A 15,719-nucleotide genomic window follows, 5' to 3' on the forward strand; every position below is an offset into this window, starting at 1 on the left:
GTAAGCATTGTTACAAGCGACAACAAAACCTTTTAGCGACTGGGCATTGAGCTCTCACATCAAGAAGTTTCCCCAGCCCCACCGGCTTACCAGAAAGCTGTTTTTTAAAGAATTTTCTGCATTCCTTCTGGAAAGAACTTCTGACCCCATTGTTACTTTACCTGTGAGAGATCTAAGCAGGGAGGGCATTGTCTCACACAGTTTGGGATGAGACTAATTTGGGTGTAAGCAGAGCTTAGAAATCACACACTGTATTATAATGTATCTAACTGTATATAATAAGGGGAGGATGCATCCTGCATGCTCTTTTCCCCACAAATTTGTTGAGTATTGGACCCTCAGAATCCTCCAGGTAAACGGTATGAATATGGGCACTGGGAGGGAGCTGAAGTAGAAAGATGGGGTGGAGGCGGTGCACAGGTCAGGTAATGGAAGGCATGCTAGGCAGCCGGTGGAGGAATCCAGGCAGGAGAAGGGGACCACGAGACATCTGCCAGGGGTTAGGGAAGAACCAGAATAGGCAGTGGGGTGTAGGCACAGCCAAGGAAAAGGCAGGCAGGGGCTAGGGATGGGTGGCAGAGAGCAGGTGATGGACATCTGCAGGTGCCAGGAAGGGCAGTGGATTGAGGCCAAACAGCAGGAGCGGGAGAGAATCATTGTAAATCTCCAGTACCTATCCTTGATATTAATATCAGTATGAATCAGGTCAACACGGGCAAGCTGTATATGCACATTGTGTATGAACCGGAGATTCCTCCCATCCCCAGCATTTTAGAGTTGATTAAAACATGGATTAAGACAGACAATTTAGAATTACTTCAGTCATACTCCTGCTTATTCTTCAGACACTGCAAAATAGAATTTGGCTTCAACTCTGTAATTTTTCATTCCAGGGACACAGACTGTTCCCACCTTGCACACGAACAAATTCCACGAGATTAAAATTTTCTCTCACAAGATTGTCAAATACTGCCTTGCAGTTTCTCTTTCTTGTCATTTTCAGAGGCACAGCTGCCAGCCTGCAGTGTGTGTGAATTTTAAAAGATTTTAAAACTTTAAAAAGAGTTTTATGGGGAAGAGGGAAAAGAAAGAGGAGGCGACATAGTTCCATATGAAAAATACTGACCTTTACTCCTCCAGGCAGCCTGTGCAAGTGCATGTCTGCAGGCAATGGGCTTCCTGCAGAAAAAATTCAGTGGTTCAAATGTGCAATCACTTGACACACAGAAATTGCCAGGAGAAGGTCAGACCTGACCTAGCAGAGAATCTGCATTGGTGACCTGCAGAGAGAAAACCTTTCTTGTAGAGCCATAGCTGGAGACCAGTAGCTGTTGGCAGACCCTTGCTTCACAGAGAAACACTGCATTAGTCATCTCCAGTGTAATGGGTTTCCTAGCAGGTGACATTAGTATTAATTGTGTGGAACAGAGGAAAATTTTGAAATGATTTTGTACATGGAGGGTGAAATTCTCCCCTGTGCAGATGCCAGCACAAGGACCTATGTACCACTTAGTCCTCAGAGTAGGGCATAAGTGGTAGGTAAGTCCTTATGCCTGGCCCTTTATGCAGGATGAACTGCACCCTTACTTGAACAATGGCCCATCTGAAAAGCCCTCGTCACAAACTGCAGTTTTACCTTCTAGGAAGAATAGTTTAAAATAGCTTCTGTTTTTTGCAGACCGAATGTTTAATTACAGCATTCACAGATTGAAAGAACCACAACAAAAAAGAACACCCCTCTGGCTCCTGAGATTACGCTGATGTCTGACATTAAAAAAGCCACCGAATCACAGTGCATGCTGTGGTAATTCATGTTCCTGACATTAGAGTGATTGGCTTTTAATATACTCTTCAATAAATTACCCCTATTCAAATGAACAGCTCTGGGGAGAAAAACAGAAGAAGAAATAATCAAGAACCTTGAATGTTCATCAGTCGGCTGAAATGTTCAGAAACCAAGAGAGCATTATACAGCATGGCCAACGCTCACCTCCCAGCAGTGCTTAATTTGTAATGAACGAGGTGCTGGGGCTCAAGCAATGATTTCATTTAAAATTTTAAACTTATGACTTTGAACATGCGGTGGTATTATTGCCATTACCAAAAATCGATGGTCGCCATGCAAAGCATTGACGCGAGTGTATCATGTAAGCAGCAGTGCTACTCACCAGGGACGTTCCTCTGGCAGCTGAGTGGCACGTGAGTGGAGGCTGAGCGTTGCATGGCTGGTGCTTGAATCTCTTATGCGCAGGAGAGAACTTGCAGAATGGAGAAGTAAGGGTGGTAGGATATGCTATGGTCACCCTTACTTCTGTGCTGCTCCTATTGGTGGCAGCGCTGCCTTCGGAACTGGGAGGCTGGAGCTCAGCAGCGCCGGGCCTATGAACCGCTAAACCTAGAAGCACCAGGGCTCAGCCCCAGCACAGATTAAGCACTGCCTCACAGATTAACAATCTTTCATGCACATAAAGAAGAAAGTTACTATTCTATTGAGGAAGTGGGGGGAGGGAAGAGAACCACACACAAACACTACAGTTAGTCAAGATGGTGCTGACAGGCTGTGGAGTCTAGCAGCTAGACAGATTGGAGAGTCACAACTCTTAAGGTTCTATTCTTGGCCACATCATTGACTGTTTATGAGTCCTCAGCCCAATCACTTGGGTCCCAGTTCAGGAAATCATCCATGTTCAGAAAACCACTTAAGCACAGGCTTAACTTGAAAAACATATTTAAATTCCTTTGAAGCCAATGGGACTTAAGCGCTCTCCTGAACCAGGACTTTAAATCTGTCTCTCTAGGTACTTATCTCACACGTCACTATAGTATCTGTCACAGTCATTAACGAATCTATCCTTGCAATACACTTGTGAGACAGGGAAGTATTATCCCCATTTTACAGACGGCGAACCAAGTTGCAGGGGAATTAAAGGTTTGATCCAAACCATGCTGACATTAACAGAAAGATTTCCATTGATATGAATTGGCTTTGGATTTAGGCCGTGTGTGACAAAAGAAGTTTGTGCAGAGTTAGGAACAGAACTCAGAACTCCAGAGTACCTAGACCATGCTCTCTAAAGGGGACGCTATCAGGTTCAAAACACATTTTAAAATTTGTGTTAATTAAAAGTACTTTAAACTTCTAATTTACTTTTCACTCTTTATCCTGCACTTCACTCAGCACAGGCAAAGGAACCCCCCTAAGCAATTTCAGCTTTTTCCTCTAGTCAGTTTCACTCTCTGGCGCTCATGCACTGGCACAAATGCTGCAATATCTTGGTTGAGAACACTGTTCAGCTGAATATTTACATCTACACAAAGCATTGGCTTTCACTGGCATTTTGAAAATATTTCACGGAAACAATTGGGTTAACATGAGGATTTGTCCTCATATATAAAAACTAAAACCCAAGTTTCAGATCTAAACCTCTGCGTGTCCAAATGTTATTCACTGATAAATTGGATATAAAAAACTTACCTTCTTAGTGTAAAGACATCATTACATGGAAGGTGCAATGTTAATCAAAGGAAACATCAGTAATAGAAAAGTCATTCACTCATGTTGCTTATAAATAACCCCTTGGAAGCTTGAAAATTTAATATTTCCCTACTAACTTTCCTCTCCATCACATATGCACACTGGCTTGTTATTGTAAGGTTGCTATTAATGAGTGCTGAAGCCCTGCCATTTTTTTTTTTAAGAAAACCTTTAAAATATCTAAGGTGAAAAAAACCAAATACCACGACTGTGCAAACAGCATGCCATCCCACCCTTGATAGCATCCCTCCAGCTGCAGTGAGGAGCGTGACAGCTGCTTCTCAATTTGGTCTATGCTGGACGATAATATATGCAATAATTTCTACATGAGCAATGGGAGATAAGGACCCCTGATGTTCTGAATTGCAGCCATGCTGGACTGAATGCTGGTGATAATTTAATACTAACGTTTCGTGACAGAAAATTACTGCATATGCTAATCTCTAAAAACTTCTCATCATCTCAAACGGTCTTTCATATGATAATTTGACATATTTATCCATGTCACTTCCAAAAAATGAGACAAATAAGGCCTGGAATGTCCTAAATGTTTTGCCATTGACGCATATTTAACACAACTTATTGAAGGGCTCCCAGTTTGCCATGCTAACGCAGCACATGCTGATGTCATTCTTAGCACTTATATACAAACCTCCCAACATCACCTAGTGCCACTAGTAGCAGTTTATAGACAGAAAAATTGAGATAGGGAGAGTTCAAATAATTTGCCAGTGGCTGCATGCACAGTAAGCCTGGGCCAGGGTTGGGAATTAGAACTCAAGTGATTTCTGCTAGCCAGGCCTTTGCAAAATTCACTAGTCCACTGTAACAACATTTGAATATGTAAATAATTGAATGTGCATATCTGTAATGTTGCTAATTTTGGTCCTCGGTATTATACAGGAGCAGAGAAGATCTAGGGAGAAGCTAAGATACCTGTAGGAAAGTCATAGGGAGGAAAATTAGGCTAATAGTGAGAAGAGAAGAGGAAGAGAAGATCAGACCCCTCCATACCTTCTCAGTAGGGTGTTAATTCTGAGATTTTCCCTGGGAGGACAATTTAAAATGTCAAATGCTGCTAATTTACTTCTCCAGGGAGAACCAAACATAAGCCTCTCTTCAAATCCCAGGCTGCATGACAACAGGAAACCTACAGGACTCTCACTAGTCACTAGAAAGGAGAAAATTAAACGCTGACAACAGCTATTGTCTTACAGGACTGGAAAGGCTGCTTTCAGACACACAGCCCATAGCCACTGCTGGTGCCAGCCCATGCTTCAGAGGTGAACATCATGGGTGGCGGGTGAACCTCCCCTTCGGGGATGCTAACCCTCTTGCCCCGCACCTTCCGTCCAAGGCCCCCCTTCCCCCACAACCAGAGCCCCAAGTCTCCTGTGGGCAGAGAAGCCCTGGTCCAAGCCACCTCTGGCCACCAGCCGAATCCCCAAGCTCCAGACCGCTGGCTTCAGGGGAGAGGGGGACTGAGGGTGGGGCCTTGGCATGGAGCATGGGCAGGGCCACAGCATAAATTAGGGGAGGCTTCAATACCTGCCACCCATGGTGAACGTGATGTCTAGCAACACCAGGACAGAGTCTTTTCCTAGCACCTGGAGTCCAGTGAATGATTATAATCAAAAATTAATAAGGGGCTATTGAATATTGTATATACTGTAGGACAATCTATTTTAATCCTCAAACAAAAACCTTTACAAAAAAGTCTTGAGAAGAGCAGTGCCCGGCCTACTAGGCGAACTATAATCCCCTTGTTGCCCTTTGTTTAGTCACATCTGATCCTTCCGTTTCAGGCTTCTTTGCTCTCTTTCATTGGGCAGAAGTTTCCAGCCTGGCCAGCCTTTGCCTGCAGCTGGTTTCTGATGGGACTGTTAACACTCTGCTCCTCTACCTTCTGTGAAGTTGCTCTCTCTGAATAGTTCGTTTTGCTGGCAGCTCGTGGTAAGGCCACTGGGCAACTTACATTCTACTCCATACGCACTTTTTTAAAAATGTTCTTTTTAATGTTTCTTCCCACCAACCAGCTGCTATAAACCTCTCCTCTGGGCTTGAGCCCACAAGACATGCTGGGAGCACTCATCACCTAATAGCATCAAGTTTTAAGTTTCCCTTTATAAAGGTGGTACCTTTTTCAAGCCAGTTTAGCAGCTGGCAGAGAGACCTGGAAGGCTGCAGCATTCCTCATACAATGTACATCTGATCCATATACTTACCCCATCTGGAATCCTGGGAACAAATACCACTCTTACCTTGAGACCTCCCCCGCATGCTTGACCCTTTTCTAAAGGGCTTCCCTGCAATTGCTGGAAGAACCGCACACTCCCCATATACCTTAAAAACTGCCTCCCTGCTCAAAACTGCTCTGTGCCAAAACAGCAATGAGTGTCCCTTTTGCTAACGCACAAGGACCCTATCCCGAAGGAAATCTTTCCCGACCCCCCTCTCCTGGTCTCCAAGCAACACAACCTCTTTAAGCTGGGCATCAGAAGCCTGCTCCCCTCAGAGCAGGCCACACCAACACAAAGTGGCACCAGACCCTGCCAGAACAACAGATGCAAAAGCTACAGGCATATTCCACCACTGCAATGATCAAATCTCCCCACAACACACCTCTCAAGATCCATGGGTCCTACATACGCCTATCACTACATGTGGTGTATCTCACCCAGTGCACTAAAGGCTTGTGCTGGGGTGTACCAGGTCCTTTGAGGCCCCCCTTGCAAATCTAAGGAGACCAGTGCTGGGAGTCCAGTGTCCTAGATCAGCAAGTATTCGGTGCTGACAATCAAGGACACAATGTCGGTCCCGTGTGCCGGTCCTCTCCCAGTGCCGGGAATCGGTGCCAGTCTGCCCTGGGAGCTGGAGAGGGGAAGCACCTCGCCAGTGCCGGAGATGCTCTGATGCTCAGTGCCAGGGAGTGGTGCTGAAGATGGTGCTGAGCCGGAGACTGTGAGCCCGGCATCATGGCTGGCTTACCTCTAGACAGTACTGGACGTACTGGTACTAGAGGTTTATCCCTCAGAGCTGGAGGTTGTGAAGCCATCATTTCAGTTAGGTTTCTGGAGGCTTCAAAACTGTCTGGGATGGAGAGTGGCTCAAACTCCTCCACCTGGCACTGCCCTTGTGGCAAGTCACTGCATGCCGGACTCAACAGTCCCTTCCGGGAAGCCAAAGTCAACAGCATGGGCTCGTATTGTTTTGTCGCTGATTCAGTTCTGGGGTGCTCCTGTGCATCCCGACGATCCCGTGGCTTTTCCAGCAGGTGAGCGCCCCCAGCAGTCTTCTTATGGCGCTTATGCGGTACTGGCAAAGTCAAGTGGTGCCAGGCCACTGTCCCAGGCTGCAGTGCTGAGGAGCGCCGCTTATATCAGAGTCTTTCCTCGGAACAAGGTTGCACACCAAAGTCACAGTGCTCCATACTGATGTGCTAAGTGCCATGTCCTGGGGGTCCGCAGCTGGCTGAGGGCAGAGAGTGAATTCCTTTAAAAGTTATTTCAGGCGGAAATCACTCTCCTTCTTGGTCTTTGGCCAAAAAGCCCTGCAGATTGTGCACTTCCCCCAGACACTTTAAGCAAGAGTCATGGAGGTATCTGAAGGACATAGGCTTATTGCAAGCACTGCAGGGCTTAAAGCCTTGGGCTTGCGTCATGCCCTGGAGCCCAGTGGGGGGTTAAGGACTGGGGACACAGCCTGCTCCTGACCTACTATCTAACCTATCTATTTACTAAACTATGAAATTAGCTTGAACTCGAATGACTAACAGAAGAACACTAAGGGGGCACTCGCTGAGCAAGTGAGCACTGTTCCAACGGCCACCATGGATGGTAAGAAGGAACTGAAGGGGGTTGGGTCGGCAGGGTCATATATTGAGTGCCACGAAGGCACGACTCCAAGGGGCTGCACAGCCGACCAGACAGGAGCAGCCAAGGGAAAACTTTCTGACAACCGTGCATGGGGTGCACGCACACCTGATTGGAATCGATGTGAACAAGCACTTGAAGAAGAACCTGTGTTACCCCAGAAGGGGTTCACCCATTGTGGACTGTATGACTTAGCCAGAGGGCTGAGCCACTGAAAACCTGCCTAATGAGCCCAACACCCTACAGAGTGATGCTAGGAGAAAAAGAAAATTGCAGCACCACGCTCAGCTGGCAGGAGGCACCTACAAGAGGTGAGAGCATCCCATCACAATGCTCCAATAACTGTGTGGATGAAACCAGACAGTCACTGTGCTCATGCATGAACTCACACAGGAAAATAACAAAAGAAAAACACCACATCACCAGGGGGTGAACACTTTTCACAGTGCGATCACTCTATATCTGACCTCTCAGTCCTCATCCTCAAAGGAAACCTGCACAACACTTTCAAAAGAACAACTCTGCTAAACACGAAAAATCATAGACTAATCAGACACTGGATTTATGGCTTAGTACAACAACAAAAAACCCATTTAACCCTTCTTCACTTCACCTTGAACGGGTCCATTGAAATGTGTGTTAACTACTTATGCTAAACAATCTGTTCTACCTTGTATTTAGCTGTGACACTCTGAATACATTTCCCAGGTCTGAAGAGGAGCTCCATGTAGCTCAAAAGCTTGTCTCTCTCACCAACAGAAGTTGGTCCAATAAAAAAAAATATTTCCTCACCCTCCTTGTCTCTCTAAGGAAAGGACCTGGCTTTGGAGAAAAGGCAAAGAATGCCAGGAGGCCAAACTATGGGAATGGAGGTGTCTCCCAATTAGAAGCTGGTGAACTTTTTCAGATGAATAGTTTATTTGCTTCAAAATGTAGTTTGGGGCCTAGTAAAGCTATTCATTAATTTGCTCAATAGTTTTCTGGGGAAAAAAATTTCAGGTTAGATTGACAAAGGGACTTGGGTGCCATTCACAAAATAGAGGAAGAAGTGGACATGGAAGTGGCTCTCTTATATCCTATGGCCCATGGCTAGACTACTCACCCTGGACGCACAAAACGCAGGTTCAAGGCCCCACTTTGCCTGATTTGGAACAGGACCGTGAACTTGGGCTATAGGGTATTCCAGGGTGGGTCTCTCCTATTGATGTTGTTCCATTTTGTTTAAATAATTAAATATTGATTAAAGCAGGGACTGAAATCTCTTCCCAGTGAGTGTCCTAACCCCCAGGCTATGGAGACGCTCACTCTTTGTCCATCTCTGGACCAATGAATATTTAAGTATCCATATGAAGTGGAGCAGCTTCAACAGGAGACAGACACACCCACCCCAGAATACCCTATAGGCCAGTGGTTAAGGGCACTCGCTTGCAATGGGGGAAACCCAAATTTAAATCCCTGCTATCCATCAGGCAAGTGCCGCCACCACCACCACCACCTTCTCCTCCTCCTCCTCCTCCTTTGTGAATGGCATTTCCAAATTTCCTTTGCTTCTTAACCAAAAAAAGTAGTTAAATGCCCTAAATTAAAATAAATCATTTTGTTTCAGGTCAAATGGAACATTTAGTTTGATCCAAAACAAATCCCACCCCTCCCCCCCACACACTTTTTTTGTTTCACAAAAAAAAACCCAAAAATTATTGATTTCAGCTTGATCCAAAATGACTTTTTTATTTTTCAGTTTGCCAATGAACCAAAAAAAATCAATTATTCATACAGTGCTACATCCAGTAAGGTGGGAGGTACTTGCTGCAGATGCAGGTACTAATCTAGCCTTGCTTTCCAGTGGCTAACGACAATCAAGCTCCCTGGAGCAGCTGACGAGCAGCTCAGGGCAGAGTGTTACAAACCAGGGCACAAACCCCAAACTAGTTGTATGTTCTATAATTAAATTTCACCAACCTAGTATTAAGTGTGAACTCCTTAAGTATTGTAATAGCCTTAACATGGTGTCACAGACAGGCCCCTTCTACTCCAGTCCAGGGCTTAAATTCAGCTGGAGCTATCCAGAGTGGAGCTCAGCTAAATATTTTGGCCCCAAGCCCCAGCACCTGCCCTCCACCACAGGGTTGAAGCCCTGAGCCCCAGCGCCTCCCACGGAGAAGGGGGGTGGGGTGTTCCAGGAAATACTCTGAGAATTTAAGCCCTGCTCCAGTCTATCTTGCCACTTAGGCAAGCTTGCCTTTATGATAGATGACCCCATATACCAAAAATCCCAATACTATTCAGGTTACTCCCAGTCCCAAAGGACCAGTCACTCATCCCAGGTCAAGTGCAACCTAGCTCTCTCACCAAAGACTATGCTTGAACCAAGGGGCTCACTACAGCTAACCAGACTAAACTATGCTTTAACTTTCTTTTCTCATGCTAAGCTAAGGACTTCCTGTGCTGTGTTCCAGCTGCCTAATAACCCCACAGTGCTGTGTGTGTGTCACCACAAAGGCTTGGCAAGGTGCGTTAATCTCCGGAGAGCGTACAAGTCTCCATCCGGGGTCTGTCTCGGTTGGACTCGCTGAACAGAGCTTGCGGTGCGAAGCAGGAGTGCTGCAGACCTAGAAGCCCCATTTAAGGAGGGAGCGAAGCTGTGTGGCTTTCCCTCTGAAGAAGTGAGAGCCCTAGGTGGTCTGGCAAGCTGCAGGGGCTCTTCTTAAGGACAGTTCCAAAGCTGGGGCCACAGCCCCAAACCTGCGGATCCGTGACTGGAAACCACACATGCTCCAGTTTAAAAGATTGGTCAAAATTTTTTTCATTTTTCAAGAAGCTCCATCCATGGGGATACAGGGAGCTCTGAAAGAAAATGGAATGCTCTGTGGTTTCATTCGCACTTGTCTCTTTAAAATGCTTTGCCAGCTTCCAGCTAAATGCTGATCTCTGAGCTGGAAACAAACTGGAAGATGTGAATGTGCGCTGGGGGCAGGATGCTTTTTTGACTCTCTCACCTTCGGATGCGGTGTCTCTCTCTTCCTGAAACTATAAATCCCTTGGCTGGTGCATGAAACCATTTAAGCTCTGTTATCAGCTTTGTCCATTACTTTGGGGTACGCTTCTGGGTGGGGGTGGTTCTGTACTTCCATCAACGTACAGCTTGTGTCACTTGTGTTTTCATATGGAGCTCTACTTCTCCCTGCTGCAAGTCCTCTCCCAATGGAGCTATCCTGCAGGACCTAGGTTCCCCAGGGCTAGGTTCTTCCAGTCCCAGAATCAGACGAACATATATACATTAACAGAGCAAGTCTGAGAGTGCTGGGTTAATTAGCATTCCCAAGCTGACCCCTTATATGTCCCTGGACTCAGTAGGCTGGGTCGAGCAACACTTCCAAGCTGTCACTCTCATATGCCCTGGGCACCGCACCAGAATAGAGTACTCCTGAGCAGGCTGAGTTGAGCAGCACTTTCAATCTGCCACCCTCAGATGTCCCAGGTTCAGCATGTCACTATTCCCACTTTGATGTTACAGTTGTTCTGGTGGTAACGCACTTGAGCAAACCCCACAGGATTTTTGGGCGCTGTAGGGATCTTTTAGCTCAGGTACAAGGAGCATTGCTGTAGAGCCAATAAGGAAACCAAAAAACATCCACGAGGGGACGGGGAGAGGGAGAGAGGCAACCAGCTTAATCATGAAAATTATTTATTGCCAGGTAATAACCATATAAGGGGAACCATACAAAACAATGATAATATTAAATCTACCTTAAATTTGATTATAAAAGTCAGGTTTACAAAACTATAACTAATCACACAAGTCAAGATCAGAAGGCAGTACCTAGAGAGAGAAAGAGAGAGCGCTGAGTTCTCACCGGTCCGTGAAGTTGCAATCAATCAGGGGTCCCAGGTAGTGGTAGTAGCTGAGGGTCCGGAGTGCTGGAGACAGGCAGAGCCCCCAGCATGATCAGTCAGGAATTGAAGTTCCAATGGAACCGATGCAGATTTCAGATCCAGGCATCAAAACACTTACATGGGCAGGAGTTTTTGTAGAGAAACAACAATGGTTCAACGGGAACTCACAACGCAATTAGGGAGCTTCACTATTTTGAATACCAATAAAGGATTCATTACTAGAATTGGTCTGATAACTGCTGAGCTGGGTGTGTGCAGGCCTAGGTTCATTAACATCTGGAGCAGAGATCCCTCATCAATGCACTGCTTCCCTGCTTTTCTGGTCCCAGAGTTCAGTGCAGTTCTTGCCTTGGAATCTCTGTTCTCCATTCTGTATGCTAATGGGGGAGATGCCTACCTGTCCCATCTTCGATGCAAATGAGGCTAGAGGAGTTTTCTTAATCCTGTCATCCTTATCCCAGAGGTTCAGGTGCATCTCCCACTGACTTTTCATTGCTTTTTGTAAATCTTTCTTCTGATGCAGATTTGGTTCAAGCAGAAGCTGAGGGGCACGGGGAAGGTGTATGGTGAGTCAGACTGCGCCCTGGTTCCCCAAGAACACAGAGCTGCTAGCTAACAGCGATTAAGAGGGAAACGACTGATGAAACCCAGCAAACAACATTACAGATCACATAAATGAAGAGCTTTCCCTGTCCACCATTATCAGGTACATTAGATCCTGGCAGACAGCACTTGTACAAGGGCCATAAAGCGCCCCAACAACAACAACTAGTAATCACCAAAAACATTTAGCAGTTTTGCAATAAGTAGTAAAGTCCACAATGCCGCTGCCAGGAATTGCTCCTCTCTCAGCAACAAACTCCAGACAGTAAACACTTGTAATGAAGTGAAGAGCTTATAGACTTTTAAGAGGTCACAGATCCTTTGGCAATAACATGAGGATGTTGTGAGTGTTTTTTCCCCATACAAGTATTGTGAAATCTATCTGGGTATTCAAATGGCCAATAAATAGAGCTCTCCTTTGTAAATACTGTATGGACCAGGGGAGCTGGAGAAAGGGAAAGTAGAAAAATATAATGCACGCATTTTGTGCCTAAGCACTGAGGACCTCAACACTGGCCATCTCAAGTTTATAAATGCTGAGTGGGTTGTTTTCAGAACTATCTAAAGGAGAAAGCCTACAACTGTCTACATCAAAATGAAAAATCCATGTTGTTTATAAGTAACCAGTGTAATAACTACAGTGAGGAATTAACTTTAAGTGGTTCAGCCAATATTGGCTTAGAAAAAAAACGAATGCTGGTGAACGTCTAGGGACATGGATGGACAATATATTCAGTGATGCAGTTTGCATTGAAATGTTGATCAATGTGCTTAGGGTCAAATCCCTTTTATTCAAATGCAGAAACAGATGGTTCCTTTCTGCAGTGCTGTTTCGGAGGCCATTGTCTATGGAGGTGTTTTTGCAAATCTGGAAAAAAAAAACATGAATGTGCCCCATAGTTGTACATGAGAGTGTTGATCAACGTTAGTTCCACAACACATCTCGGTACTGTTTAAAGAAAGAAAATATTTCCTTAGTAATTCCGGTTCTGGGTTCTGCTGCCCACCCTGAACCTGCTTCTCAGGCACAGTCTCCTGACCGGTTAGAAGTTTTTGGCACCATCCACATCACAAAATAATTGTAAAATCTTAATGCAACTCTTTTTAGACAGGAATCCTCAACTGAGGCCCTCAGTGGCAGTTCTTGCAGAAAAACAAATATCTTGAATGGGCAAAGAGAGACTTGCCGTCAAGGTACTGTTAGAGGTTGTTCCTGCAGATCAAGGGGAGGCAGACGATTTCAAGCCAAGAAAATCCAGAGTAACCAATGATTTCGGATGCTCAGTTGGAGCCGACTCAAAGGGTCTGATTTTCATAGGGCAGATGCTCAGCACTTTCTGAAAGTCAGGCCCCCTTTGAGGTGCCTCAGATACACATGTCCAGAAACTGAGGCACCCAAATCATTGGTCACTTTTGAAAATCTTGGCCTAACACTGCAGTGCTGTCCATCCGGAATCACTCCTTTTAAAGGGAAGATGGAATTTATGCATTATCATCATTAATTATTTGTATTACCATAGTGCCTAAAAGCCCTGGTCATGGACCATGACCCCATTGTGCTAGGTGCTGTACAAACACAGAACTGACAGTCTCTACCCCAAGAACTCAGAATCTAAGCATAGGACAGGAAACAACAGAGGTATAGACAGACGCATGCCGATGGAGGAGTATAAGGAAACAATAAGAGAATACTGGTCAGCATGATGGGCTGTGCAGAACGGAGTTCCATGTGCATGGGTGACATGGAAGAAGGCATAGAGTCCTTATGGGAGAAGCCAATCAGAGAGCCTTAAAGGTAAGCAATGTGAAAAAAGCTAAGAGCTGATAAGCTGGGAAAGGCAGAACTTCAAGGTTAAGACAAGAGGCTTGAACTTGATGCACTGGAGAATACGGGGGAGCCCAAGGAGGGCTTCAAAGAGAGGGATTGGACTGATGAGTAAGGTAATTAGCAACTTTTTTTTAATAAACTAGACGAGGGCAACATGAGTTTCAAAGGGGCCAGAGAAAAGAAATTTGCAGCAACTAAGATAGGAGAGGTGTGTGCCTGAAGAAAAGTTTTAGCCGAAAGGACCCAGGGAAACCAATGGATCTTGGTAATATTAGGGTCAGAGTTCCACTGGTTTGTCTCTATCCCTAGAGCTAAAATATAAAACTATAATCCCTACTGATGGATGTTCCTTTACCTTCTCTTCTTCACTCCAGGGCTGTGATTCTGAACAGTGTTTAAAAAAAATTTTTCATCCAAACCAGTCTAGTTGTTCTTTTTAAACTAACTTAGGTTCTGAATTTAGGCTGGTAACTTCTGGGTTTGGTAGCCTACCAAATTCCAGTTTAAATAAAACTTAACCTTGGGGATAAGATTGTACCATGTATCACAATAGTCCACTGCTATATGTAATTATCAATGAAGAATCCATTTAGTCTCAGAGGCCAAAAAGACAGTGTCACTTGTTCAGCCTTTGTGTTCAGAGCTGTTGAAGGTTTCTTTAAATTCTGAAAGAAGTCAGAATGAAGAAATGAAGCTTTCATACAAGTTCTGCCGTAAACCCTCCATATTCCAGCAGTCTTTGTCTGCATCTTTGTCCTTGATTTCAACACTTCTTTATACTAAGGACCTCTGAACAAAGCTGTAAAGAACTTGCAGAGCTGCAATAAGTTTCTTGAAGTCTGTTAGAATTAATGTGATTCATTTCCCTTCTGCTACATCTTAGCATTGTATTGCCACTTCAAATACAGAGCCCGCTCAACTTGTTCTGGAAGACTTCAGATGTCAAGGCTATGAGGTTTTTGAGCATCCTGTAGCATTTACAATGCAATTTCATTTCAAACAGCATCTTTTAAACAATATCTTTAAAGAAAGAAAAGCCACTGGGGAAAAGAAAAAAGTAGAAAATGCTTTCCAGGATGGATTAACAATGAGCGCACAGAGCGAGAGGTTTGTCTGACAACTAAAGCAAACCTAAATATTTGGTAATGTATAAAGAATGCTCAGCATCAACCAGAGCTCAGATCCTGCATTTTTAAATTGACACAAAAGCTTCACCTTTTTTTAATTAAGAACAGAATAAAGTGAATGAAATAGAAGATTCAAGAAATATTTTTTAAAAAATGAGAGGGCAGAAAAAAAGGAGTTATTTGTATATTGCCAACTCTGCATGAGATGCTTTACAATGAGGTAGGAACACCTCCCAGTTTATAAACTACAGCCCCAAACCTGCAAGCACTGATGGAATATCTAGCTTTACTACCATTGGACTCGATCTTCAAGCACTGTAATATATGTGCTTACCTTTTCTCACGCAAGTAGGTCCACTGAAGTCAAGTCCTGTGTATTTGCAGGATGATGGTGTAAGACCATATACATGCTAGGAATAGTGAGGTTGGGGAGTTCATTCTCAAGTTTGTTCTGCAGTGGTCTTTCCTACTTTAGCATAGATCTGTTCTGCTCCCCAGTTTAGACTGATTTTTCCCATCCTTGGCACTAGTTGAAAAGTTAACAATGGTAAATCAAAAGGCAAACAAAAGGAGCCATTCAGAACTGATCCTCTAATATATACTGTACATCTAATATTTAAAGACCAATTTGAGTTGATAGAGAAATATGGTGCCCAGTAACTACAAAAGAATATACCTCAAGCCACAAAGGCAAGCAGACAGAAGATCAGAAGTAGTTTATCAAAAGCAATGGGATGAGAAATATTTTGAGATAAATTCTGCTAGACAGAAAGAAGCACTGCAGTGACAATATTTTGGAATGAAACGTTAAAATGCAGTTTTGGAGGAAGCAGGTTAAATTTCTTCAGGGTCCTTTTAAG

Source organism: Chelonoidis abingdonii, chromosome 1 (assembly GCF_003597395.2).
Source record: "Chelonoidis abingdonii isolate Lonesome George chromosome 1, CheloAbing_2.0, whole genome shotgun sequence".
Lineage (NCBI taxonomy): Eukaryota > Metazoa > Chordata > Testudines > Testudinidae > Chelonoidis > Chelonoidis abingdonii.